This window comes from Stegostoma tigrinum, unplaced genomic scaffold (assembly GCF_030684315.1).
Source record: "Stegostoma tigrinum isolate sSteTig4 unplaced genomic scaffold, sSteTig4.hap1 scaffold_402, whole genome shotgun sequence".
NCBI classification, from domain to species: domain Eukaryota; kingdom Metazoa; phylum Chordata; class Chondrichthyes; order Orectolobiformes; family Stegostomatidae; genus Stegostoma; species Stegostoma tigrinum.
The window spans coordinates 55,344-81,113 of NW_026728330.1; the positions used below are offsets into that span (position 1 = coordinate 55,344).

The 25,770-nt window shown below is 44.5% G+C and overlaps 1 long non-coding RNA gene across 1 annotated transcript in view; it reads right to left on the reverse strand.

Moving 5' to 3' along the window:
- Window positions 1-20,569, reverse strand: part of LOC132208460 (uncharacterized) — a 34,910-nt gene extending 14,341 nt beyond the window's left edge. The window contains exon 1 of the long non-coding RNA XR_009444545.1: window positions 20,494-20,569. This is a non-coding gene — a long non-coding RNA (uncharacterized LOC132208460). The remainder of the gene's footprint in view (window positions 1-20,493) is intronic.
- Window positions 20,570-25,770: the final 5,201 nt, after the last annotated feature.

Below are 25,770 nucleotides of genomic sequence, written 5' to 3' on the forward strand. Positions count from 1 at the left end.
CAGTTGTTGAGGTTTGAAGTTGGCCGTGGAAGCTGTTATCTCTCTCCGTATCTCCCCATCTCTCTCTGCGTTACAGCTAAAAGCAGGGGTTCTCTTTCTGTGACCAGAATCATGTGAGACAATCTGTTTTACTGACTTTGTCTTTGCCAAGGTGTGTTTATGGGATATTATTATATTGGAACAGTTGTTGTTTGGTAGTTAAGTAATATATTATTCAATTAAGTTTTCCAGTAGAGTTAAACTAATCTCAATTCTTCTTTCTTTTGTTTGCATTTTAACTAGGGGGAAAGTGGTTTTGCTTAAATCTGAGTGGTGTGCCTAATCGATTTACATCTAGAACACAGCACCCGAGACTTGTCTTTAAATAAAAGTTGGAGTCTAGGTTATCTCCTTGATACATATGTGTTGGGGACTTGGTCTAGTCCATAACTGTGGAAGTAGATAATATAATCAAGCAAAGTCAGCATGGCTTCATGGTGGGGAAATTGTGCCTGACAATTTTTTAAAAATTCTTTGAGTAAGTAACAGACAGGATGGATAAAACAGAACCAGTAGAAGTATTGTGTTTGGATTTTAAAATGGCACTTGAAAAAATATCGCCCTAAGTTTACCTAATATGAGAAAAAAAACACATAATTTTGGGATAGTATATTAGCATGTTTTCAGAATTGGTCAAAGAATAGAAAATAGGCAGTTGGGCTGAAGGGAGAGAAAATGGGAACTGCAGATGCTGGAGAATCCAAGATAACAAAGTGTGAAGCTGGATGAACACAACAGGCCAAGTAGCAGTGACAATGGGAACTGCAGATGCTGGAGAATCCAAGATAATAAACTCTGATGAAGGGTCTAGGCCCGAAACGTCAGCTTTTGTGCTCCTGAGACGCTGCTGGGCCTGCTGTGTTCATCCAGCCTCATATTTTATTGTCTAGGCCAAGTAGCATCTTAGGAGCACAAAAGCTGAAGTTTTGGGCCGACACTGTTCATCAGAGATGGGGATGGGGAGAGGGTTCTGAAATAAATAGGGAGAGAGGGGGAGGCGGACCGAAGATGGATAGAGGAGAAGATAGGTGGAGAGGAGAGTGTAGGTGGGGAGGTGGAGAGGGGATAGGTCAGTCCAGGGAGGACAGACAGATCAAGGAGGCGGGATGAGGTTAGTAAGTGGTAAATGGAGGTGTGGCTTGAGGTGGGAGGAGGGGTTAGGTGAGAGGAAGAACAGGTTAGGTAGGCGGGGATGAGCTGGGCTGGTTTTGGGATGCAGTGGGGGGAGGGGATGAGCTGGGCTGGTTTTGGGGTGCAGTGGGGGAGGGGGAGATTTTAAAACTTATGCAGCCCACATTCATACCATTGGGCTGTAGGGTTCCCAAGCGGAATATGAGTGGCTGTTCCTGCAACCTTCGGGTGGCATCATTATGGCACTGCAGGACGCCCATGATGGACATGTCGTCTAAGGAATGGGAGGGGGAGTTAAAATGGTTCGCAACTGGGGGGTGTACGTGTTTATAGAACAGAGAACATTACAGCACAGAACAGGCCGTTCGGCCCTTGATGTTGTGCCGACCTGTCATACTGATCTGAAGCCCATCTAACCTACACTATTCCATGTATGTCCATATGCTTATCCAATGACGACTTAAATGTACCTAAAGTTGGTGAATCTACTACTGTTGCAGGCAAAGCGTACCATTCCCTTACTACTCTCTGAGTAAAGAAACCACCACTGACATCTGTCCGGTATCTTTCACCCCTCAATTTAAAGCTATGCCCCCTCGTGCTTGCCGGATAAAGGATAAAGGCTCCAACTCTCTGATTATTTTATATGTTTCAATGAAGTCACCTCTCAAACTTTTTCTCTCTCACGAAATTGCGAACCGAGTGGAGGTGTTCTGCAAAGCGCTTCCCAAGCCTCCGCTTGGTTTCCCCAATGTAGAGGAAGCTACACCGGGTACAGTGGATACAGTATACTACATTGGCAGATGTGCAGGTGAGCATCTGCTTAATATGGAAAGTCATCTTGGGGCCTTGGATGGGGGTGAGGGAGGAGGTGTGGGAGCAAGTGTAGCACTTCCTGCGTTTGCACGGGAACGTGCTGGGTGTGGTGGGATTGGAGGGGAGTGTGCAGTGGACAAGGGAGTCACTCGGGAAGGCAGACAAGGGTGGGGATGGAAAAATGTCTTGGGTGCTGGGGTCGGATCGTAGATGGCGGAAGTGTTAGTTGGGCTGAAGGGAGGTGTAACTAATGGAGTACCACAGGGATCAGTGCTGGATCCATACTTATTGTCAAAATATTACTGACTTATATACTTGAAGCAAACATACTATTGCCAGGTTTGCAGATGACATAAAAATAAGTGGGAAGGCTATTCAGTTCCAAGAACGACCAGGAGGCTGAAATGTTCAAAAGCAGAAGCTTGATTATGAAACAAAAAAACTCAACAGGCCTGGCAGCATCAGTGAAGAGAAAACAAAGCCAATGCTTTGAGTCCAACAATCCAAAGTTAGAACATAGAACAGACAACAGTACAGCACAGAACAGGCCCTTCAGCCCACGATGTTGTGCCGGCCATTGATCCTCATGTATGCACCCTCAAATTTCTGTGACCATATGCATGTCCAGCAGTCTCTTACATGTCCCCAATGACCTTGCTTCCACAACTGCTGCTGGCAACGCATTCCATGCTCTCACAACTCTCTGTGTAAAGAACCCTCCTCTGACATCCCCTCTTTACTTTCCTCCAACCAACTTAAAACTATGACCCCTCGTGTTAGCCATTTCTGCCCTGGGAAATAGTCTCTGGCTATCAACTCTATCTATGCCTCTCATTATCTTGTATACCTCAATTAGGTCCCCTTTCCTCCTCCTCCTTTTCTCCAATGAACAAAGTCCGAACTCAGTCAAACTCTCTTCGTCAGATAAGCCCTCCAGTCCAAGCAGCATCCTGGTAAACCTCCCCTGAACCCACTCCAAAGCATCCATATCTTTCCTACAATAGGGTGACCAGAACTGGATGCAGTATTCCAAGTGCGGTCCAACCAAAGTTTTATAGAGCTGCAACAAGATCTCACAACTGTTAAACTCAATCCCCCTGCTAATCAAAGCCAAAACACCATATGCTTTCTTAACAACCCTGTCCACTTGGGTGGCCATTTTCAGGGATCTATGTATCTGCACACCAAGATCCCTCTGTTCCTCCACACTGCCAAGAATCCTATCCTTAATCCTGTACTCAGCTTTCAAATTTGACCTTCCAAAATGCATCACCTCGCATTTATCCAGGTTGAACTCCATCTGCCACCTCTCAGCCCATCTCTGCATCCTGTCAATGTCCCGCTGCAGCCTACAACAGCCCTCTATACTGTCAACAACACCTCCGACCTTCGTGTCGTCTGCAAACTTGCTGACCCATCCTTCAATCCCCTCATCCAAGTCCTGTATCCAGACAGGTACGTTCCCCTGTATCCCATTCCTTCTGACCTTCTGAATGAGCCTACCATGGGGAACCTTATCAAATGCCTTGCTGAAGTCCATATACACCACATCCACAGCTCGACCCTCATCAACTTTTCTAGTCACATCCTCAAAGAACTCGATAAGGTTTGTGAGGCATGACCTGCCCCTCACAAAGCTGTGTTGACTGCATTTAATCAAGACATGCTCTTCCAGATGGTCTTAAATCCTATCCCTCAGAATCCTTTCTAACACCTTGCAGATGACAGACATGAGACTTACTGGTCTGTAATTGCCGGGGATTTCCCTATTTCCTTTCTTGAAGAGAGGAATTACATTTGCCTCTCTCTAGTCCTCAGGTACGACTCCAGTGGAGAGCGAGGATGCAAAGATCTTCGCAAGTGGCGAAGCAATTGCATTTCTCGTTTCCCAAAGCAGCCGGGGACAAATCTGGTCCAGGCCTGGCGGCTTGTCAATCTTAATGTTTGACAAAATTTTCAGCACATCAGCTTCCTCTATCTCTCTCCATTCCAGCAAGCACACCTGCTCTTCAAAGGTTTCATTCACTACAAAGTTCGTTTCTTTCGTAAAGACAGAAGCAAAAAACTCATTTAGGGCTTCCCCTACCTCCTCAGACTCCACACACACAAGTTCCCTATGCTATCCCTGATCGGCCCGACTCTTTCTTTGACCATTCTCTTATTCCTCACCTAAGTGTAAAATGCCTTTGTGTTCTCCCTAATCCGTTCTGCCAAGCCTTTCTCGTGCCCCCTCCTGGCTCTCCTCAGACCATTTTTGAGCTCTTTCCTCGCCTGCCTGTAATCCTCTAGAGCTGAGCTTGCCCCTAGCTTCCTCCACCTAATGTAAGCTACCTCCTTCCTTTTCACTAGAAGCTCCACCGCTCTCGTCATCCAAGGTTCCTTTATCTTACCCCTTCTTGCCTGTCTCAGAGGGAAATATTTATTCTTCACTCGCAACAACTGTTCCTTAAACCATCTCCACATGTCTATAGGGCCTTTACCATGCAACAACTGCTCCCAGTCCATGCTTCCTAACTCATGTCCAATCGCATCATAGTTTCCTCTTCCCCAATTAAATATCCTCCCATTTTGCCTAATCCTCTCCGTCTCCATAGCTCTGTAGAATGTGAGGCAGTTATGGTCACTATCACCAAAATGCTCTCCACCACAAGATCTGATACCTGCCCCGGCTCGTTTCCGAGCACCAAGTCTAGAATGGCCTCTCCCCTCATCGGCCTGTCAACGTACTGAGTTAGGAAACCCTCCTGAACACACCTTACAAAAACAGCTCCATTCAAATCTTCTGCTCGAAGGAAGTTCCAATCAATATTGGGAAAGTTAAAGTCACCCATGACAACAACATGACTACGTCCGCACTTGTCCAAAATCTGCCGACCTCTGCTTTCTTCAATCTCCCTGCTGCTATTGGGGGGCCTGTAGTAAACCCCTAACGAGGTGACTACTCCCTTGCTGTTCCCAATTTCCACCCATACTGACTCAGTAGGCAGATCTTCTTCGACAATGGAAGCTTCTGTAGCTGTGATACCATCTCTGATTAGTAGTGCTACACTCCCTCCTCTTTCTCCCCCCTCCCTATTCTTTTTAAATGTTCTAAACCCTGGAACATCCAGCAACCATTCCTGCCCCTGAGAAACCCATGTCTCTGTTATGGCCACAACAACATAGCACCAGGTACTGATTCATGCTCTAAGTTCATCACTTTTATTCCTGATACTCCTTGCATTAAAGCAAACACACTTGAACTGATCCCTTGGTTCCTTCCCAGGAAAATCCTTCCCACTAGCTGGTCTACCTCTTGCTACTGCCTCACCTGCATCAACTCTCCCCTCTGGTATACAGCTCAGGTTCCCAACCCCCTGCCATACTAGTTTAAACCGTCTCGAACTACTCGAGCAAACCTTCCACCCAGGACATTGGTCCCCTTCCAGTTCAGATGCAACCCGTCCGTCTTGTACACGTCCCACCTTCCCCAGAAGGCATCCCAATTGTCTACATAACTGAAGCCCTCCCTCCTACACCAGCTGCGCTGCCACGTGTTAAGCTGCGCCCGCTCCCTGTTCCTCGCCTCGCTATCTCGTGGCACCGGTAGTAAACGAGAGAACACTACTCTGTTCGTCCTGCTTTGCAGCTTCCATCTTAACTCCCTGAAATCACTTTTTATATCCTCAATCCTTTTTCTGGCTTTATCATTAGTGCCAATACGTAACACGATTTCTGGCTGTTCGCCCTCCCCTTTTAGAACCTTATACACCTGATCGGAGACGTCCCGGACCCTGGCACCAGGGAGGCAACATACCTTCCGGGAATCCCGATCCTGACCTTTAAACATGCGTTTCCTTAGCTGTGATGGAGTGATGACCCTCATTCCCCACAGGAGACCTCCTCCTTGTATAGATAGTTCTAGCTTCCACGTGACAAATGGTTTCAGTTCCGGTTGCTCCCTTTGCAGTACCACACCCACCACTCACGTAGTCGTGGGTCATTTTGACTGTCTCTCTTAATTTGTCCTACCGTTGCCAGAGTGTTCCCTACTTGCTCGAAGTAGAAAATGTCTACATAGGGACTGTTCGTTGTCAACTCATTTGGCAAAGGTAATCTAAAATCCTTCAGCAATCTCTCAGTTTCTGATTTACAGCATCCCACAGTGAACTTCAGTTTTTACTTTTGAAGGGGGCTTGTATAATCCCACGGCATCAATGATATGGCCTTAGTATTGTATGGAAATTATTTTTTAAAATCATAGTCATTTTTCCTCACTTCTTCAAATCTAACTTGTGAGGGTGCTCTTTTTTAGGTTCTCCCTGTGAGTAAAATATTGTCTTGGCAACACTAGACTCCTTTCAATCCACTTCAAATCTGATCCATGGCATGTTAGAATAATCCAAGCAAGGATGGATTTCAAATGGAAATCTCTTGTTATTGAATACTACTTTACGTGTTACAATAATCAAGTATTTCCGTGACTCAGGAACTCTATTAATCTGGAGATAGATTTGACTAAGTTCAATCTTACTGAAAAGCAGACCTCTAGCTGGTCCAACAAGTAGGTCATCGATTACAAGCAAAGCATACTGCTCAGCACATAGTGCTGGATTAGTAGCGAACTTGTAAGCAGCGCAGATGTATACTCCATCTATCAGTGGAATGATAGGTGTGGGCCAATCATTTTTGGATTCAAGGATTCCCATCTTGACCAGTGTCACTCAATTATGGTCATAGTGTCATAGAGACGTACAGCATGGAAACAGAACACTTTGGTCCAACTCATCTACGTGAACAGAATATCCTTATTTTTCTAATCCCATTTACCAGTATTTGGCCCATATCCTCTAAACCCTTCCTATTCATGTACCCATCCAAGTGCTTTTTAAATATTCTAATTGTACCTGCTTCCGCCAGTTCCTCCAGCAGCTCATTCCTTACACACACCATCCTCGGCTTGGAAAACGTTGCCCCTTACGTTCATTTTAAATCTTTCCCCCTCACCTTAAAGCTATGCCCTCTAGTTTTTGACTCCCCTACTCGAAGGAAAAGACCTTGGCTATTCATCCTCTCCATGCCCCTCATGATTTCATAAACCTCCAAGTTCACCCCTCAGCCTCCAAAACTGCAGGGAAAGTAGTCTATTCAGCCTCCCCATAGCTCAAATCCTCCACCCTGGCAACATCATTGGAAATCCTTTCTGAGCCCTGTCAAGTAGGTTTAATTCTGCCTCAAGCTTTAGTCTGATTGCACGAGGCACTGATCTTGCCTTGCAACATTTTGCTGGACTCTCACACTTGATTTTCAATTCGACAGATGTCTTCTCCATGTCTCCCAGATCCCGATGAAAATAATTGCACGCTTCTTTAGAATTTTGCAATGAATCAGTTTCAGAATCTGACAAGCAACTTAGTTCAACCCAACTGAGTTTGATTTTTTTTCCAGCCATGGTCCTCCCAGTGAAACTAGCAGATTATCCATGCTGTCATTGTTACATGTAGATTTTTTTCCAACTCTTCACTTTCAGTACTTTTGCTGTACACTGTTCATATTTCTTTCTCAAACACACCCATTCAATGGGCCCTTTATTGCCGCAGTTTCTGCATACGACTAATTTATACCAGCAATTTGCTGTTGATTGAAGTGCTCTTTCGCACCAATGGCAGTTGTGAGTCTGTGTTGGTGCTCATCTCTCAGCTGCCACTATTCCTACCATTTCTTCATAAGTTTTGAAACCCGGTTTCTCTAGCGGTACCAGGCTCCTCAGGCAACGAAGGACATTCCCACACCCTGCCATAATACCAGGAACAATGGATTCTCTGGGTGGAGGAATTTCAGGTCTCTTTACTATAAAATATTTAACAGCTGAACTGTGGCAAGATCAAACAGGGACAGCATGGATTTATGAAAGGGATAGAGGGAAATCATACTTGACAATCTTTTGGGATTCTTTGTGGATGTAACTCATTCAGTTGATGAGGGGGGAACCACTAGATGTGGCTTCTTTGGGCTTTCAGAAGGCTTTTAACAAAATCCCACACAAGAGATTAGTGCTTTAAATTAAAGCCCATGGGATTGTCGCAATATACTGAGATGGAAATAAAACTGGTCAGCAAGTATCAAAGGATAGGAATAAATGGTCTTTTTCCAAAGGCAGAGACAGGTGGTGTGTCGCAAGGATCTGTGCTCAGACTCCGGCTACCCACCTATTCAAACGAAGGAATCAAATGCACTATCTCCACATCTGCAGATGACACAAAGCTGGATGAGAGGGTGAGCTGTAAGGAGGATGCAGAGATGCTTCAGTGTCATTGGGACAAGCTGAATGACTGGGCAAATGTGAGACAGATACAGTATTACACGGATATATGTGAGATTATTCACTTTGGGAGCAAAAACGGAAAGGTAGATCATTACCTGAATGGATATAAATTAAGACATGGGTATGTAGAATAAGATCTGGGCAAACCTGTACTTAAGTCATTGAAGGTAAGCATGCAGGTGCAGCAAGCAGTAAAGATGGCAAATAGCAGAAGGGCCTTCATAGTGAGAGAATTTGCATTCAGGAGTGGGGATGTCTTGCTGCAATTACATACCAAGAATATTACGTGCAGTTTCGGCCTCTTTATCTGAGGAAGCACACTCTTGTTCTAGGGACAGTGCAGCAAAGGTTTAGCAGACTGATTCCTGGAAGGCAGACTGGCATATTAGGAGAGGTTGCGTCAGATAAGATTATACCACTGGCATTCAGAAGAATGAAGGGGCTTCTCATCGAAGCTTAAAATTCTTACAGGACTAAACAAGTCAAATGGAGGGCAGATGTTCTTGATGGCAGGGATGTACAGAACAAAGGAGTCACAGTCATTCTTCATACCCTTAAACTAAGATGAGGAGATATTTCTTCACCCAGAGACTGATGAGCCTACAGAATTCACTACCACAGAAATCAATCAATGCTAAAACATTGCACAGTTTCAAAAAGGAGTTTGGGTTTAGCACTTGGAACTAAGTGGATCACAGGATATAAGGTTAAAGGAGGAACAGGCTACTGTGTTGGATGATTGGATATATTCATAATGAATGATAAAGCAAGCCTGAAGGGCCAAATGGCCCATTTCTCATTCTACTTCTTATGTTTCCGTGGAAAGTGAATGGCCACAAACTTGGCGGATAGAATATAATGTGGAAAATGTCAGGTTGTGCACTTTGGCAAGAAGAATAAAAGAGCTATATGTTATTAAAATGGAAAAAAGATTGCAGAAAGCTGCAGTGCAGGAGGAATTTGAAGCTCCTTGTGCATGAATCATAAGAAGTTAGCAACCATGCTCAGCAACTAAGAAGGAGGTGTCCTGTTGGCCTTTAAAAGGAATGGAATAAAAGAAGAGGGAAGTATTGCTGAAACAATACAAAGTACGAGACAGACCACATATCAAACACAGCAAATAGTTTTGGCCCTTCATCAAAGGAAAGAAATCTCAATATTGGAGGCAGTCCAGAGAAGGTTAACTAAGTTGATTCTAGGTACAGAAGGATCTTCTTTCTAAGGAGGTCAAATAGGTTGGACTTGTACTCTTTCGAATTTAGAAGAGTAAAAGGTTACCTTATTAAAACGTACAGGATTCTTAGGGGGCTTGTTAGTGTCGATGCAGAAAGTTTGGTTCCTCTTGGAGGAGAATCTACGACCAAAAGGGCATCATCTCAGAATAAGGTGTGACATATTTAAGACAGGGATGAAAATGAATTTATTTCCTCTGATGGCTTGATTTTGTGGCATTGTTTACTCCAGAGGCCTGTTGAAGCTGGGTTACTAAGAATATTCAAAACAGAGATAGCCATGATCTGATCGAATGGTGAAGCAAATTCAATGGGCTAAAAAGCCTACTTCCATTCCTTCATTTTATGGCTTTATGACCCCTACATTCCTGGGTTTTTCAGTCCTCACACACTCTTTGGAACAATGTCTTTCGAGTATTTATTGTTTGCCACTATCCCTTTAGTTAAACTGCTTCACCTCATGCATCGTTTTGTTTTGCTTTTGACATTTCACATTTTATATGGGGTAACACAATGCAAGTTGATCAACAACAAAAAGAACAAGAGCAAAGTTGCTGGAAAAATCCCAGTAGGTCTGGCAGCATCCGTGAAGGGAAAAATAGAGTTAACGTTTCGGGTCTAGTGACCGAACTCAGAACAGTGAGCAAAGATCACCACTCTTTGCAATTATCATCTTTTGATTTCGTAGATATATCTGCCACTAACCTAACCCGTCGATCCAGGCTGAGGATTCATTACCACACAAGTTTGCTTTCCTGCACTGAATACTGGGTCCTTCTGTCTCGGAGTGAGAATCACACCAACATTTCTGACTCAGGAGGAGGGCCACTGCTGACTAAACCACACTGTATCCCAGATCCCCTCACGTTTTGCTGTATTGAACTCTATCTGCCGTGTCATTTCCCATTCTGGTGGCCTATTGCAGCTGATCAGAATCATCCTCATTGTTTGGGCTCCTGCAAGCTTGGCAATCGTGGTAAATTTTGGAACTTCACGCTCTATTACTCATGTTGAGGTGTGCAATAATAAGATGGTAACTATACCAGGGGATTTCAACTTCCTCAACATTGTTTGAGATAGTCATAATCAGTGAATCATACAATATATGAGGCCCTTCAACCCACTGAGTCTGCACTATCAAGGACATACTACGAAATACACTAGACCCACTGTCAACACACTAGGTCATAGCCTTGAACGTAATGACACGTCAAGTGCTTTTTAAAGATTCTGAGATTTCCCGTCTCAACTATAATCCCAGAGAGTGCATTTTAGACCCCTCTGGGTGAAAAAGGTTTTCCCCTCATCCCCTTTAAACCTACTGCCTTTCATTTTAAAATAATGTCCACCTTGTTATCGAGTGTAAAGAGGAGTTGGATTTCTAAATACGCGTTCAGCAGAGTTTATTGTGTCAACATATAGAAGGTCCATCAAGGGACAGTCCAGTCCCAGATCTAATTCTTGGGAACAAAGTTGCCAAGTTGTTTAAGGTGGTAGTGGGCAGAATTTAGTGATAACAACCACTGTTATGAAAAAGAAAATGGTAGTTTGCAAAAAAAATAATTTTGGATTGGAGGAAGGCAGATGCTATTAAAATAAAGCAGGATCTGACCAAAGTAGACCAGGTTCAGCTACGTCTGGCAAATTCTACAGTAGAAAGTGAAGGTGTGATTGAGAAGAAAATGGGGAAAGCACAGGCCCAACATGTTTCCTTTGGGATGAAATTTGGAAATAACAAGACAAAGAACCCTGGATGTGTAGGAATATTCAGAATTGGTTAAGAACAAAAAAAAGGCTTTCAGTAGGTGCAAAGGGAGCAAATGATGGAGGCCCCAGTGGAGTATAGAAAGCTCAGAGGGAACTTAAAGCAGTTCGGAGGAAACAGGCGCATGAAAAAACATGAAGATAAAATTTGACAGATCCCAAGATATTTCACAAGTACATTTAGGGGAAGAAGATAACCAGAGAAAGAATGGGGCCCATTAGGGTCCGGGGGCAAACTTTATACCGTACAGAAGGACACTGGTAGAATGTTTCACTTTAGTCTACATTCAAGAGGAGGAAGATGGAGGTAGAGAACTTGGGGACAGGGACTGAGGTACTTGAGCAGACTGACGGAGGGAGTGAGGCTTTGCCAGGCCTAAAAGTAAATAATTCTCTCGGTCTGAAGGGGTTGTATCGTATGCTGCAATGAGAGATGAGAGGAAATTACAGGGGCTCTGACCCAAACTTTCAATTCTTCTCTGGCTACAGGGGAATTGGTAGAGGACAACTAATGTGGTACCATTTTTCAAGGAGCGAGAGAGAGATATATCAGGAATTACAGACCAATGAATCTCACGTCAGTGGGAGGGAAACAACTGGGGAAATTCTGGAGGAGAGAATTCATCTCCACTTGGAAATGCAAGGTTTGATCAGCATGGCTTCATCAAAGTGAGGTCACACTTCACAATTCTGATACAATTTTGCAAGGTATGTAGGTGCCCAGATTTTCACAAGGGTTTTGATAAGCTATAACACATTAGGCTACTTAATAAGATAATAGTCCATGATGTTGCTGTCGTATATTATCATGAACAGAGGACTGGCTCACTCATAGAAGACAGAATTGGGACAAGGGAGGCATTTGCAGACTGGCAACCTGCAGCTAGCAGAGCGCCGCACAGATTAGTGCTGGGGACACAATTATTTATGAAATACATTAATGCCTTGAATGACGAAAGAGAATATACTGTAGCTGATGACACAAAACCATGTGGGAAGGCAATTAGTAAGGATTAATCAAAAAGTCTGCAGAGAGATATTGACAGGCTAAGCAAATGGGCAAAAACTTAGCAGATGGAATATAATGTAGGGAAATCTGAGCTAATGTATTTTGGCAGGAAGAATAGAAAAGCTGGCTATTATTTAATGGAGAATGACTGCAGAAAGCTACAGAACAGAGGGATTTAAATATTCTCGTCTACGAATCACAAAAAGCAAGTATCCAAGTTCATTGGGTAATGAGGAAGGCAAATGGAATGGAATATAAAAGTACAGAGGTTTTGTTAAAATTGTACGAGGCAATTGTCAGATCTCAGCTGTAACACCGGAACAGTTTTGGGACACATATCTAAGGATGTGGAGGAAGTTCAAATAAGTTCCAGGAGGTTAAGAAGATTGAGTCTGTTCTCGTTGTAATACAGAAGAATGAGACGCCACCTGATTGAAACTTACAAGATTCTTGACAGGTTAGATGCAGAGAGTTTGTTTTCCCTTGTGGGAGAATCTAGGACCAGAGGGCATAATCTCAGAATAAGGGGTCACACATTTAAGACAGAGATTGGGAGGAATTTCTTCCCTCTGAGGGTTGAAAATCTGTGGAATTCTTTGCCACAAAAGACTATTGAGGCTGGTCATGAAGTAAATTTAAGGTTGAGATAGACAGCGGATATTGGGAAAAGGCAGGAAAGTAGACTTGAGAATTAACTGTTCTGAGATAATAAAATGTGAGGCTGGACGAACACAGCAGGCCAAGCAGCATCTCAGGAGCACAAAAGCTGACGTTTCGGGCCTAGACCCTTCATCAGAGAGGGGGATGGGGACAGGGAACTGGAATAAATAGGGAGAGAGGGGGAGGAGGACCGAAGATGGAGAGTAAAGAAGATAGGTGGAGAGAGTGTAGGTGGGGAGGTAGGGAGGGGATAGGTCAGTCCAGGGAAGACGGACAGGTCAAGGAGGTGGGATGAGGTTAGTCGGTAGCGGGGGGTGCGGCTTGGGGTGGGAGGAAGGGATGGGTGAGAGGAAGAACAGGTTAGGGAGGCAGAGACAGGTTGGACTGGTTTTGGGATGCAGTGGGTGGGGGGGAAGAGCTGGGCTGGTTGTGTGGTGCAGTGGGGGGAGGGGACGAACTGGGCTGGTTGAGGGATGCAGTAGGGGAAGGGGAGATTTTGAAACTGGTGAAGTCCACATTGATACCATATGGCTGCAGGGTTCCCAGGCGGAATATGAGTTGCTGTTCCTGCAACCTTCGGGTGGCATCATTGTGGCAGTGCAGGAGGCCCATGATGGACATGTCATCAAGAGAATGGGAGGGGGAGTGGAAATGGTTTGCGACTGGGAGGTGCAGTTGTTTTTTGCGAACTGAGCGGAGGTGTTCTGCAAAGCGGTCCCCAAGCCTCCACTTGGTTTCCCCAATGTAGAGGAAGCCGCACTGGGTACAGTGGATGCAGTATACCACATTGGCAGATGTGCAGGTGAACCTCTGCTTGATGTGGAATGTCATCTTGGGGCCTGGGATGGGGGTGAGGGAGGAGGTGTGGGGACAAGTGTAGCATTTCCTGCGGTTGCAGGGGAAGGTGCCGGGTGTGGTGGGGGGTTGGAGGGCAGTGTGGAGCGAACAAGGGAGTCACGGAGAGAGTGGTCTCTCCGGAAAGCAGACAGGGGAGGGGATGGAAAAATGTCTTGGGTGGTGGGGTCGGATTGTAAATGGCGAAAGTGTCGGAGGATAATGCGTTGCATCCGGAGGTTGGTAGGGTGGTGTGTGAGAACCGCAGGAAATGCTACACTTGTCCCCACACCTCCTCCCTCACCCCCATCCCAGGCCCCAAGATGACATTCCACATCAAGCAGAGGTTCACCTGCACATCTGCCAATGTGGTATACTGCATCCACTGTACCCGGTGCGGCTTCCTCTACATTGGGGAAACCAAGCGGAGGCTTGGGGACCGCTTTGCAGAACACCTCCGCTCAGTTCGCAAAAAACAACTGCACCTCCCAGTCGCAAACCATTTCCACTCCCCCTCCCATTCTCTTGATGACATGTCCATCATGGGCCTCCTGCACTGCCACAATGATGCCACCCGAAGGTTGCAGGAACAGCAACTCATATTCCGCCTGGGAACCCTGCAGCCATATGGTATCAATGTGGACTTCACCAGTTTCAAAATCTCCCCTTCCCCTACTGCATCCCTCAACCAGCCCAGTTCGTCCCCTCCCCCCACTGCACCACACAAGCAGCCCAGCTCTTCCCCCCCCACCCACTGCATCCCAAAACCAGTCCAACCTGTCTCTGCCTCCCTAACCGGTTCTTCCTCTCACCCATCCCTTCCTCCCACCCCAAGCCGCACCCCCCGCTACCTACTAACCTCATCCCACCTCCTTGACCTGTCCGTCTTCCCTGGACTGACCTATCCCCTCCCTACCTCCCCACCTACACTCTCTCCACCTATCTTCTTTACTCTCCATCTTCGGTCCTCCTCCCCCTCTCTCCCTATTTATTCCAGTTCCCTGTCCCCATCCCCCTCTCTGATGAAGGGTCGAGGCCCGAAACGTCAGCTTTTGTGCTCCTGAGATGCTGCTTGGCCTGCTGTGTTCGTCCAGCCTCACATTTTATTATCTTGGAATCTCCAGCATCTGCAGTTCCCATTATCTCTGATACAATTAACTGTTCTGCCATGGTCTCTTTGAATTGCAGGGCAGATTCAAAGGGCTGAATGGCCTATTTCTGCTTCTGTGCTCTATGCTTACATTGCAGCTGATGTAGTTTGTATGGATTTCAAAAACGCCTTTGACAAGGTCCCACATGTGAGACTGATAATAAAGGTAAACACATCTGGCACCACTGGCTGTTGCGATAAGGTAGTTCTAAAATGGCATAGTGGTACGAGACAGAGCACAGAGGTAGAAGGCTGTTTGTGCGACTGAAAGCTTGTGTCAAATGGCGTACTGCAATGTTCCATATTGGGTCCCTCACTGTTCGTGATATATATAGCATAATGAGATATAGATGGGTTGGTCAGATGAGCAGATCAGTGGCAGACAGAATTTAATCCTGAAACATATCAGGTGATGCACATCGGAAGAAGTCACAAGACAAGGAGGTACTCAATGAATGGCAAGACACTAGGATGCTTAGGGGACACAGACGGATCATGGGGTGCTTGTCCACAGAACCTTGAAGGTGGCAGGACAGGTTAACAGGATTATTAAGAATGCGTGCTGAGAACTTGCCTTTATCAGTCATGGCACAGATGGTTTCAGCTGGAAGGTTACGTTGGAATTGTATAGAACTGTGGTTTCGCCAAAGTTGGAAAACTGTATGCAGTTCTCATCACCATGCTGTTGGAAGGATGTGATTGAATTGGAGGGGGTGCAGAGATTATTCACTAGGATATTGCCTGGGGCAGAGCACTTCAGCTATGAAGACTGGCTGGATAAGCTCAGGTTGTCGTCTTTAGAGCAGAGAAGGCTGAGGAGGGACGTGACTGAGGTGCAGAAGATTAGGAGGGGCAAGGTTAGCAAGCAGCTGTATCCTTAGTTGAAGGGTCAATAACAAGGAGACACAATTATGAGGTGAAGGGCAGGAGATGTAGAGGGGATTTGAGGAAAAATATTTTTACCCAGAGGGTGGTGGTAATCTGGAATGCACTACCCAGAAGGGTCATTGAGACAAGAGAGCTCACAACTTTTAACAAAGTGCTGGGATGAGCACATGAAATTAAAGGTTATTCTCCAAGTGCTGCAAAGTGGGATTAGTGCAGTTAGGTTTGCATAGACTTGATTGGCTGAAGGGCCTTCTGTATGCCATATTCCCAAATTCAAATCATGTATCTATCTCCAAAAATCAGTGTCCTAATACTTGGGAAACTGCTAATAGCGATCTTCTCATCTATTTATCATAACTTGCTGCTTCTGTCCTTCAGCCATCTTTTTTAACCAAATTTGATAGTGACCTATATATTCCATGAATCTCAATTTTATAAATCAGTCTTTTATGTGCACCTTCCCCTCATCCTTATCTAGGAAAGATTGCACTGCTTCATGAAGGCAGGCTAAAGTAATTCAGCATTACAGCCATACTCTGGTAGTATAATGACAGCATCAGTGACAGTACAATAAGTGCCTTATATCAATTGTTTCAAAACTGGGTTCTACAGTAGAGAGGTAATTGGAGATCTACAAACCAAATCATCTGTCATAACTTCAGATTAAATATATTGGAAAAAAGCAGACTAACTAACGCGAGCTTCAATGGTGATAAATTAAATGTAACTAATTGGAACAGTAATATTCCTCTTCCAACCTTGCTAAGCAATGCCTCCCTGCACTGATAGGCGGGAAAGCTGCAGTCAAGAAAAGATATTCACTATTTATCATCAAGTCGAAACAATTCTGGAATGCTTTTATTTGTCATGAATTTTTACTTATTGCAATTTGAAACTCGCAACTATATAGTGATGTGAAAAATATACAAAAGGATCCAGACCTTTTCTTGATTTATCAGGCTAACAATAGAAGAGCATTTGGATCAAGTGGATATACATTGTGAGTGCCCGTATCAAACACCAGTCCAGGGACTGACAGATATCACAGTTAGAAGCAAATACACACATCGGGGCAGCACAGTGGCTCAGCGGGTTAGCACTGCAGCCTCACAGCACCAAGTACCCGGGTTCGATTCCAGCCTCAGGTAACTGTGTGGAGTTTGCACATTCTCCCCGTGTCTGCGTGGGTTTCCTCCGGGTGCTCCGGTTTCCTCCCACAGTCCAAAGATGTGCTGACTCAGTGGATTGGCCATGCTAAATTGCCCATAGTGTTCAGGGGTGTGTGTGGGTTATAGGGGGATGGGCTGAAGTGCCTGTTTCCACACTGCAGGGAATCTAATCTCATCTCCATGATAACCGTCAGGAAGTAGCTTTTTAAAAAGATGATCAGAACACTTCTTTACATGTAGCCCTTTGTATTATGAATGTGCAATTAATAATAGATAGGTTAGTGATTGCTATTAATATGTAGGCATTCAATCAAAATGGTTCGAGAACGATTGCCTACCTTAAAGGTTAAACACTGGAAGGAGCTCACATTTAGAAGGTAGAAGGAACTATGCAAAATCCATCAGATACTTGGAGAATCACCAAGCGATACAAAATATACACTGCTCCTCAAATGGATTCAAAGAGGAAATTGGTTAATATGTTAAAGCATGTACAATCATAGCAACAAGGAGCAGGAATAGCAAGGACAGGATTTGCTGCCCATCCATAGTTCCTCCAAATTGTTTGACTATTTCAGAGTGCAGTTAAGTGTCAACCACGTTATTGTGGACCTGGAGTCATATGGAGGTGAGATCAAATAAGAATGGCAGAGCTCCTTTCTTAAAGAACATAAGTGAATGAGTCAAGTTTTTATAACGGTGAATAGTGTAACAGTGACGGTGTAACCATCACTGAGACCAGCTTTGTTTATGATTATATCAATTTGAGCATGTGTTGGATAACTGGCCCCCTCAAGCCTGCTTCACCATTCAATAAGGTCGTGGCTGACTTGACTGCAATGTCGGCTCCACATTCCTACCTACCCCCAAAATTATATTGAACTGAATTCAAATTCCATCAGCTGTTACAGTGGAATTTACGCCTATACTCTACAGCATTGTCCCAGGCCTCCAGATTACTAATCCTGTGACATTAATAGTGCTTCACTGACTACCCCAGCATGTCAATCCCCGTTCTGAGCATACTTCTTGGCTGAGGCGCCACATTTTCTGGAGTACAGAATTACAAAGTTCACCTCTCTGTGAGTGAAGAGGTTCCTCATCTATCGCTGTTGTTACATTTTATTCTGAGATTGATCTCAGGTTCTACAGCCTGATCTCTTAATTCAAATTACAATAACTTGGCTTTTCAAATGCCCTGTCACATGATCCTTGCCAAGAGATTCAATGTTCATGGTTTATGTACAGCAGAAGAAATGTCCATGTTGATTTTTCTTCATTTAAGTGCCGTCACCAATCTTATAGACACGACAAGTGCATTTTGTCATGGGAGAGGTTGAATGAGCAAAATCGGACCTTCATTTCTTCCCCACCCCAGCCTCAAAAAGTTTTGTCTTCATTTCAAATTTTTCACATCCAATGGATAATTCTGTACCTTTCTGGTCGCTTCAAGAAGTGCATCCGACCCAAATTATCCCGCGTGTCTAATCTTAAAAATGAGAATATCTTCTGATATCCTCACTGTCGAACAAATCCATTATATACTTAACATAGGATTCAGGTCAAGTTTGTTTTTTTCCCCACTGTTTGTTAAACTTCCTGGCCAATGCCCCACGATTTTTCAGGAAACTATTAGTCGCTCTCTCTGTATCAGAACATTCTTCAAAAAACTAATACTTTCTCCAAATCTTGATATAACAACTGGCCAGTTTTGGTGCGAGATGAGTTCCACAGCGCAAACTCATACTTGAACCTTTTAGCCATATAAATCATTTGACAAGCAGATTCTAGGGAGTCAATCTGCAGGATCAAGTGACATCTGAAATGCTGTACATTTACTGCAAACAGTCAAGTTCAGTTTTTCTGGCATCCACAAATCTTTGACAGCATGGCTGTGGGTGTGAATCACCTAGGTCTGGCCAAATCAGTAAAATCCCACTCCTTTTCTCATCTGAACACTGCCCCAGAGCAATATCATGTGAAAGCACTGCACTTTCCACATACATGGTGGCAATGCCTAGGTCTATCTCACCACCCCCTCATTCATTTCTTCCACTGTCTCTACATAACCGGACAGTTTCCATCTATTAAATCTCGTGCAGAACGAAGCCATTATCTTTGGTCCTTGAAAGGAGGTCTGCTTGCTAGCTACCAGTTTTCATTGTACCAGTTGTTATTTTGACCCAGAGTTTAAATTCTGGCCACATAGGCCTGATGTCACAAAGTCTACTTATTTTCACATCCACAACATTTGGCCCCAGGTAAGTCCGTTAGTTTTGAAACCCGACCGCATTGATTAACTCTGAACATGACCATTCTTATGAATATCAAGTTGGCCTCCCAAGTTCTCCTTTTCTTTAACATGGCATCATTTAAAAGTCCGTTGACTCTGTCTTAACACGCACCAAGTTCCATTCACCCATCTTTCTCTGCGCACTCTGATCTACAATGGCTCACAGTTAAGCAGTGCCTTGGTTTTCACATTGCTGTCCTGGCTTTCAAATCCCTCCCTGACCTGGCAACACCCATGCACATCCCCTGATAATGTCCTACTCGTAGCCCCTCTAGGAACATGAGCTCCTTTAATTCCAGCCTTTCAACACAATTTGTGCTGTTCCATCATCGACAGCCTGACATTCAACTTCCTCGGGCCTAAACTTTAGAATTACCTTGCTGAACTTCTGCATCATTGTTTCCTCCTTCAAAACAGTCCTTAAAATCTACCTCTTTGGTGAGGTTTCAATCATCTACCTTCGGATCTCTTTCAGTACTCAGTATCAATTTTTACTCTATAAAGCTCCTATGACATGCCTTGGGATGTTTTATAAAGTCATGTCACAGAAGCTGTTGTGGCAATTGCTCAGAATATGGTTATATTCTGGGCTGAAATTCTCCATGACACTCATCATTAAAGTATTTTTCTGTTATAAAATGGGTAAATAGTACAGTGACTTCAGGCCAAGGGATGATGTGGTTAAACGCCAAAGTTGCACTCCGTGCTATATCATGAAGACAGTGTCTCCCTTTCATTTGAAGAAATCTTCTGTATTTTCTCAAATACTTTCTTCATTGTACTTTTGTTGTTGATGGTTTCCAATGAACATAAACCATTACTTGCCTTTTCAATTTCAACCTTCCTTACGTTCTCTTAATTTCTTTTGCTGTACCTGATTTGAAACAAACCATTCCTCTTTTAATTCACTGTCCTCCTCAGTCCTTCATGTAGTTATTTCCCAATCATTAAGAAGACATCCTGTTGCTTTCCTCACTCACTCTAGTCTAAGATGCCTGTCTGCCCTTATCAGATTGCATTTTCAGCAACTTTATAGACAAACGTCCTTTGAGTGGAAGGTTGTAAGGTCATGCCGAACTGATGTCTCAACAACTGCAAAACCAAGCTAATTGTAATCAATGACTTCTGACAACAGGCAAGCAAGGAAGCTCACAACAAAACACAGCACGAGATTACAAATTCTGGAATGTGTGGATGTACTTACAACAGAGCGCTTTCTGGAGTCGGCGGATCTTCATTGCTGGCCGATATGCAGAAAAACGCACGGTGTTTAAATCACCTGCATTCAATAAAATCTTTAGATACATTTTTCCCAACTGTTAGTACAAACGATTTCAATTGGAACACATGCTCAACTACTCTGCAATGAATACAGGGGGATAAATATCTGCCGAAGAATACAAGGCGCAGTAAAAGGAAATGATAACTACTAGGTTCAATTTATTTCCACATATTTTCAGGGATGGGAACATCACTGACAGGACCAGCATTTGTTACCCATTCCTCATGTAGGTGGTCAAAAGCGACATGAAATTCTTGTCATAACTGGCAAACAGCATCTGGTGGAACTCACGGAAGTCTCACTGTCAGCTTTATAGTAGGAGGGAAACGATTCAGATAATCACGCTTGGTGTAAAGCCTGCATTCTTGCCGCCTGGTTTTTCAGGGCCACAAAGGGTTTTGAGATCTGAAATTGTATATTTGACTCATGAGCACACATCAAACGCAAGTTGCCATGGATGCTATTCTGACAATTCTACGTTGCATGCAGCAAATACCTGATGAAATGATGTAGAGGAGGCAAGATATTGCCAATACTGGGATATCAGAGCTCAACGCTTAAAGTCCTTCAATGACACATTGCTGAAAGTATGATCACCAGGAACATGAATAACCCCTCTGCCAGAGTTATTTAAAGACACTGTCAGCTACTTGCAGATTAATTACTTACGGATTCATAGAGCATACAAACATAGAACAGTACAGCACAGGACAGGCCCTTCAGCACACAGTGTTGTGCTGAGCTTTTACCCTCAACCTAACGTCGAGTTAACCTCCACCCTTACCTTATACTATCATCCATATGCCTGTCTAATAGCTGCTTAAATGCTCCTAATGAAGCTGACTCCACTCCCCTCTCTGGCAATGCATTCCACGCTCCTGCCACTCTCTGAGTAAAGAACCCACTTCTCACATCTTCCCTATATCTACCTCCACTTACTTTTAAACTATGCCTCCTCATAAGAACTACCTTCACCCTCGGAAAAAGTCTCTGGCTATCCACTCTCTATCGATATTCATACCAGTCATTGCCAAAATGTATGTGTGTTGATATTTTTTAGACTTCTTTAAAGTTGCCAAGGTCCACATCTAAGTTCTGAAGGACTCTGTGAAAACTTCAAGGCTGCTGCACAAATCATTCACAGACATGGATGCAGCAATAGACATCTGCAAAAAACCATGTAGGTCAATGCTTCATATCCTGGCAAATGTCATCATGCTTTCAAGTTGCAAGTCTGCTTTGCCAGCCACTTTTGGCCATCAAAAAATTAAGGGGTAGCTACTGAGCTAAAGAGCCAAGCAACTAACAACTGGGCTTCTGACTCTTACACACAACATAGAACATAGAAAAGTATAGCACAGTGCAGGCCCTTCGGCCTACGATGTTGTGCCGTGGAATAATCCCAATCCAAAAATAACCGAACCTAACTTACATTCCCCTCAATTCACTGCGTCCATGTGCATGTCCAGCAGTTGCTTAAATGTCACTAATGGCTCTGCTTCCACCACTACCACTGGCAAAGTATTCCATGCACTCACAACTCTCTGGGTGAAGAACCTCCCTCTGACATCTCCTCTATACCTTCCTCCTAACACCTTAAAACTATGCCTCGTGGCAGTCAATCCTGCCCTGGGGAAAGGTCTCTGCCTATCAACTATATCCATGCCTCTCATTACCTTGTACACCTCGATCAGGTCACCTCTCTTCCTCCTTCTCTCCAGAGAGAAAAGTCCGAGCTCAGTCAACCTCCTCAACCTGGTAAACCTCCTTTGCACCCTCTCCAAAGCCTCCACATCTTTCCTATAATAGGGCAACCGGAACTGGAGACAATATTCCAGTGTGGTCTCACCAGGGTTTTGTACAGCTGCAGCATAACCTCGCGGCTCTTAAACTCGATCCCCCTGTTAATGAAAGCCAAAACACCATCTGATTTCTTAACACCCTTATCCACTTGTGTGGCAACTTTGAGGGAGCTCTGCACTTGAACACCAAGATCCCGCTATTCCTAAACACTGCAAAGAATCTGCCTTTCATCCTATATTCAGCATTTAAGTTCGACCTTCCAAAATGCATCACCTCGCATTTATCCAGGTTGAACTCCATCTGCCATTTCTCAGCCCACCTCTGCATACTGTCAATGTCTCGCTGAAGCCTGAAATAACCCGATACTATCAATGGCACCTCCAACCTTTGTGTCAGCAGCAAACATACTAACCCACCCCTCAACCTCCACATCCAAGTCATTTCTAAAAACTACAAACAGCAGAGGCCCAAGAACAGAACCCTGCGGGTCACCACTCAGCACTGACCTCCAAGCAGAATATTTACCATCTACAACCACTCTCTCCATCCTGTCAGCCAACAAATTCTGAATCCAGGCAGCCAAGTCACCCTGATTTCCATACCTCCTGACTTCATCAAAGTGCCTGCCGTGGGGAACCTTATCAAATGCTTTGCTGATGTCCATGTACACCACATCCACTGCTCGTCCCTCATCAACCTGTCTCATGACCTCCTCAAAGAACTCAGTCAGATTTGTAGGGTATGACTCGTCCCTCAGAAAGCCATGCTGACTCCCTTTAATCACGCTCTGTGCGTGTGCAACAGCACATCCACATGAAATTTGACAGGGCAGGTCCTCGTCTTCCTGAAACAAATTTTCTGCTGTCTGGATAACGCTGGGGAGGCTTCCAGCGCTTGGCAGGGGCAGCAATTGACATAGTTGCATGATTGGGACTACAGTAGGTGAAAATAAAGGCATCACCTACTCACTAACACTCAGTTGGGTTTCGACCAGGGCCACCCAGCTCCTGGCCTCATTGATGCCCTGGTTCAAACATGGACAAAAGAGGTGAGGGAGTGAGGGCGACAGTGATTGTTCTTGACATCAAGGCCACATTTGACCAAATGTGGCATCCAGGGAACCGAGCAAAACTGGTTTTAACGGGAATGGGGGGAAAGCTCCCTGCTCGTAGGAGTCAGAATGAGCGCAAAGAAGATGGATATGTTTGTCTGGAGTTAGAATCTTGGTGGCACACTGCACGGAAATAAGCCTTTCTGCCCAACACATTTTGCATCCAGAGATTATCTATTAATATATGAGATTCAATGGCAAGCCATTCAGAACTGAAATCAGGAAGCACTTTTATCTTAATACAAACAACAGTCAAGATCTCAAATACTCTCTCGTAAAAGAATGTGGGTGCTGGATCAATAAGAATGTGTGTGACTGAAATTATTTTTGATAGCTAAGGGTACGAAAGGATATAGAAGAAAGGGAGGTAAACAGACTGACGACAAAAAATGCCGGAGACCACAGTAGGTCAGGCATCAGCCATGGAGAGAAAGCAAACTAATGTTTTGAGTCGACATGACTTTTCAGCAGGCAAATAGAGTTGAAGTTGAGACTAGCCGTGGTTTAACTGAATGGTTTATGCACATAACAGCAAAACCTGTCTGCTTCTGCACCCATTCAGAATGGTTCCTTCCATTTGATGTACTGTTTTTCCAACCAAACTGAACCACTTCACAATTTTCTGTATTACATTTAATCTACTACATCAACTGGTGCCTCTCCTCACCTTGACCTCAAACTCGCAGCCTCACTACACTCCCAAACCTCTGGGTTGTGCCCTCTCCTGATTCTCAATCTCCAAGTAAGAGCCTCTTTTTCCTTCCCTCCGTGACCTCAAGGTCGCAGTCTCTGCCTCCTCACCTCCTGCTGCTGTTCAACAATAAATAGAACACAGAACATAACAGCACAGTACAGGCCCTTCGGCCCTCGATGTTGTGCCGACCTGCCATACCGATCTCAAGCCCATCTAACCAACACTATTCCATGTACGTCCAAATGCTTATCCAATGACAACTTCAATGTACCTAAAGCTGTCGAATCTACTACCGTTGCAGGCAAAGCGTACCATTCCCTTCCTGCTCTCTGAGTAAAGAAACTACCTCTGACATCTGTCCTGTATTTTTCACCCCTCAATTTAAAGCTATGCCCCCTCGTGCTCACCGTCACTATCCCAGGAAAAGGCTTTCCCGATCCACCCTATCTACTCCTCTGATTATTTTAGATGTTTCAATTAAGTCACCTCTCAACCTTCTTCTCTCTAATGAAAACAGCCTCAAGTCCCTCAGCCTTTCCTCGTAAGACCTTCGCTCCATACCAGGCAACATCCTAGTAAATCTCCTCTGCACACTTTCCAAAGCTTCCACATCCTTCTTATAATGCGGTGACCAGAACTGGACGCAATACTCCAAATGCGGCTGCAGCAGAGCTTTTACAGCTACACCATAACCTCTTGGTTCCAGAATTCGATCCCTCTATTAATAAAAGCTAAAACACTGTATGCCTTCTTAACAGCCCTCTCAACCTGGTTGGTAACTTGCAAGGATCTGTGTACATGGTACAATTTTATTACATTTCATTCATCTAATATTTGATGTTATAGCAGCACCAAGTAGATCTTAAGACTAAAAATGGTAGGAGATCCCAGACCCGTGTTATGCTGCTCTTGCTCAATGTGGGAGCTCAGGGACGTGTCTGATGTCCGTGACTCCTTCACGGGCAGGAAGCGTGTCCAGCTGCAGCTCTCGTTAGACCGCATGATGGCTCTGGAGCTGTGGATGGACTCACTTTGGAGCATCCGCAATAGTACATTCAGCAAATTGGTCATATCGCTAATGAGGATAGCTGAGGGAGAAAGGGAATGGGTGACCAAAAGGCAGAAAAAGAAGCAGGAAGGCAGTGGTGTCCCCTGTGGTCATATCCCTCCAAAACAGGAAGGGCAAGAAAAAGAGTGGAAGGGCTATAGCCACAGGGATTCTATTGTAAGGGGAGGAGATAGGCGGTTCTATGGTCAAAAACATGCTATGTTGCCTCCCAGGTCCACCGGTCAGAGATGTGTCAGATTGACTGTAGGACATTCCGAAGGGGGAGGGTGAACAACCAGCTGTCATGGTGCATATAGGCATCAATGATATGGGTTAAAAAAACACACAATGAGGTGCTACATGCAGAATTTAGGGAGTTCGGAGCCAAGTTAAAAAGTAGGACCTCAGAGGTAGTAATCTCAGGATTGCTACCAGTGCCACATGCTTGTCAGAGTAGAAATGAAGAAATAGGCAGGATAAATGAGTGGCTTGAGAGATGGTGCAGGAGGGAGGGGTTCAGATTTTTGGGACATTGGGACCGGT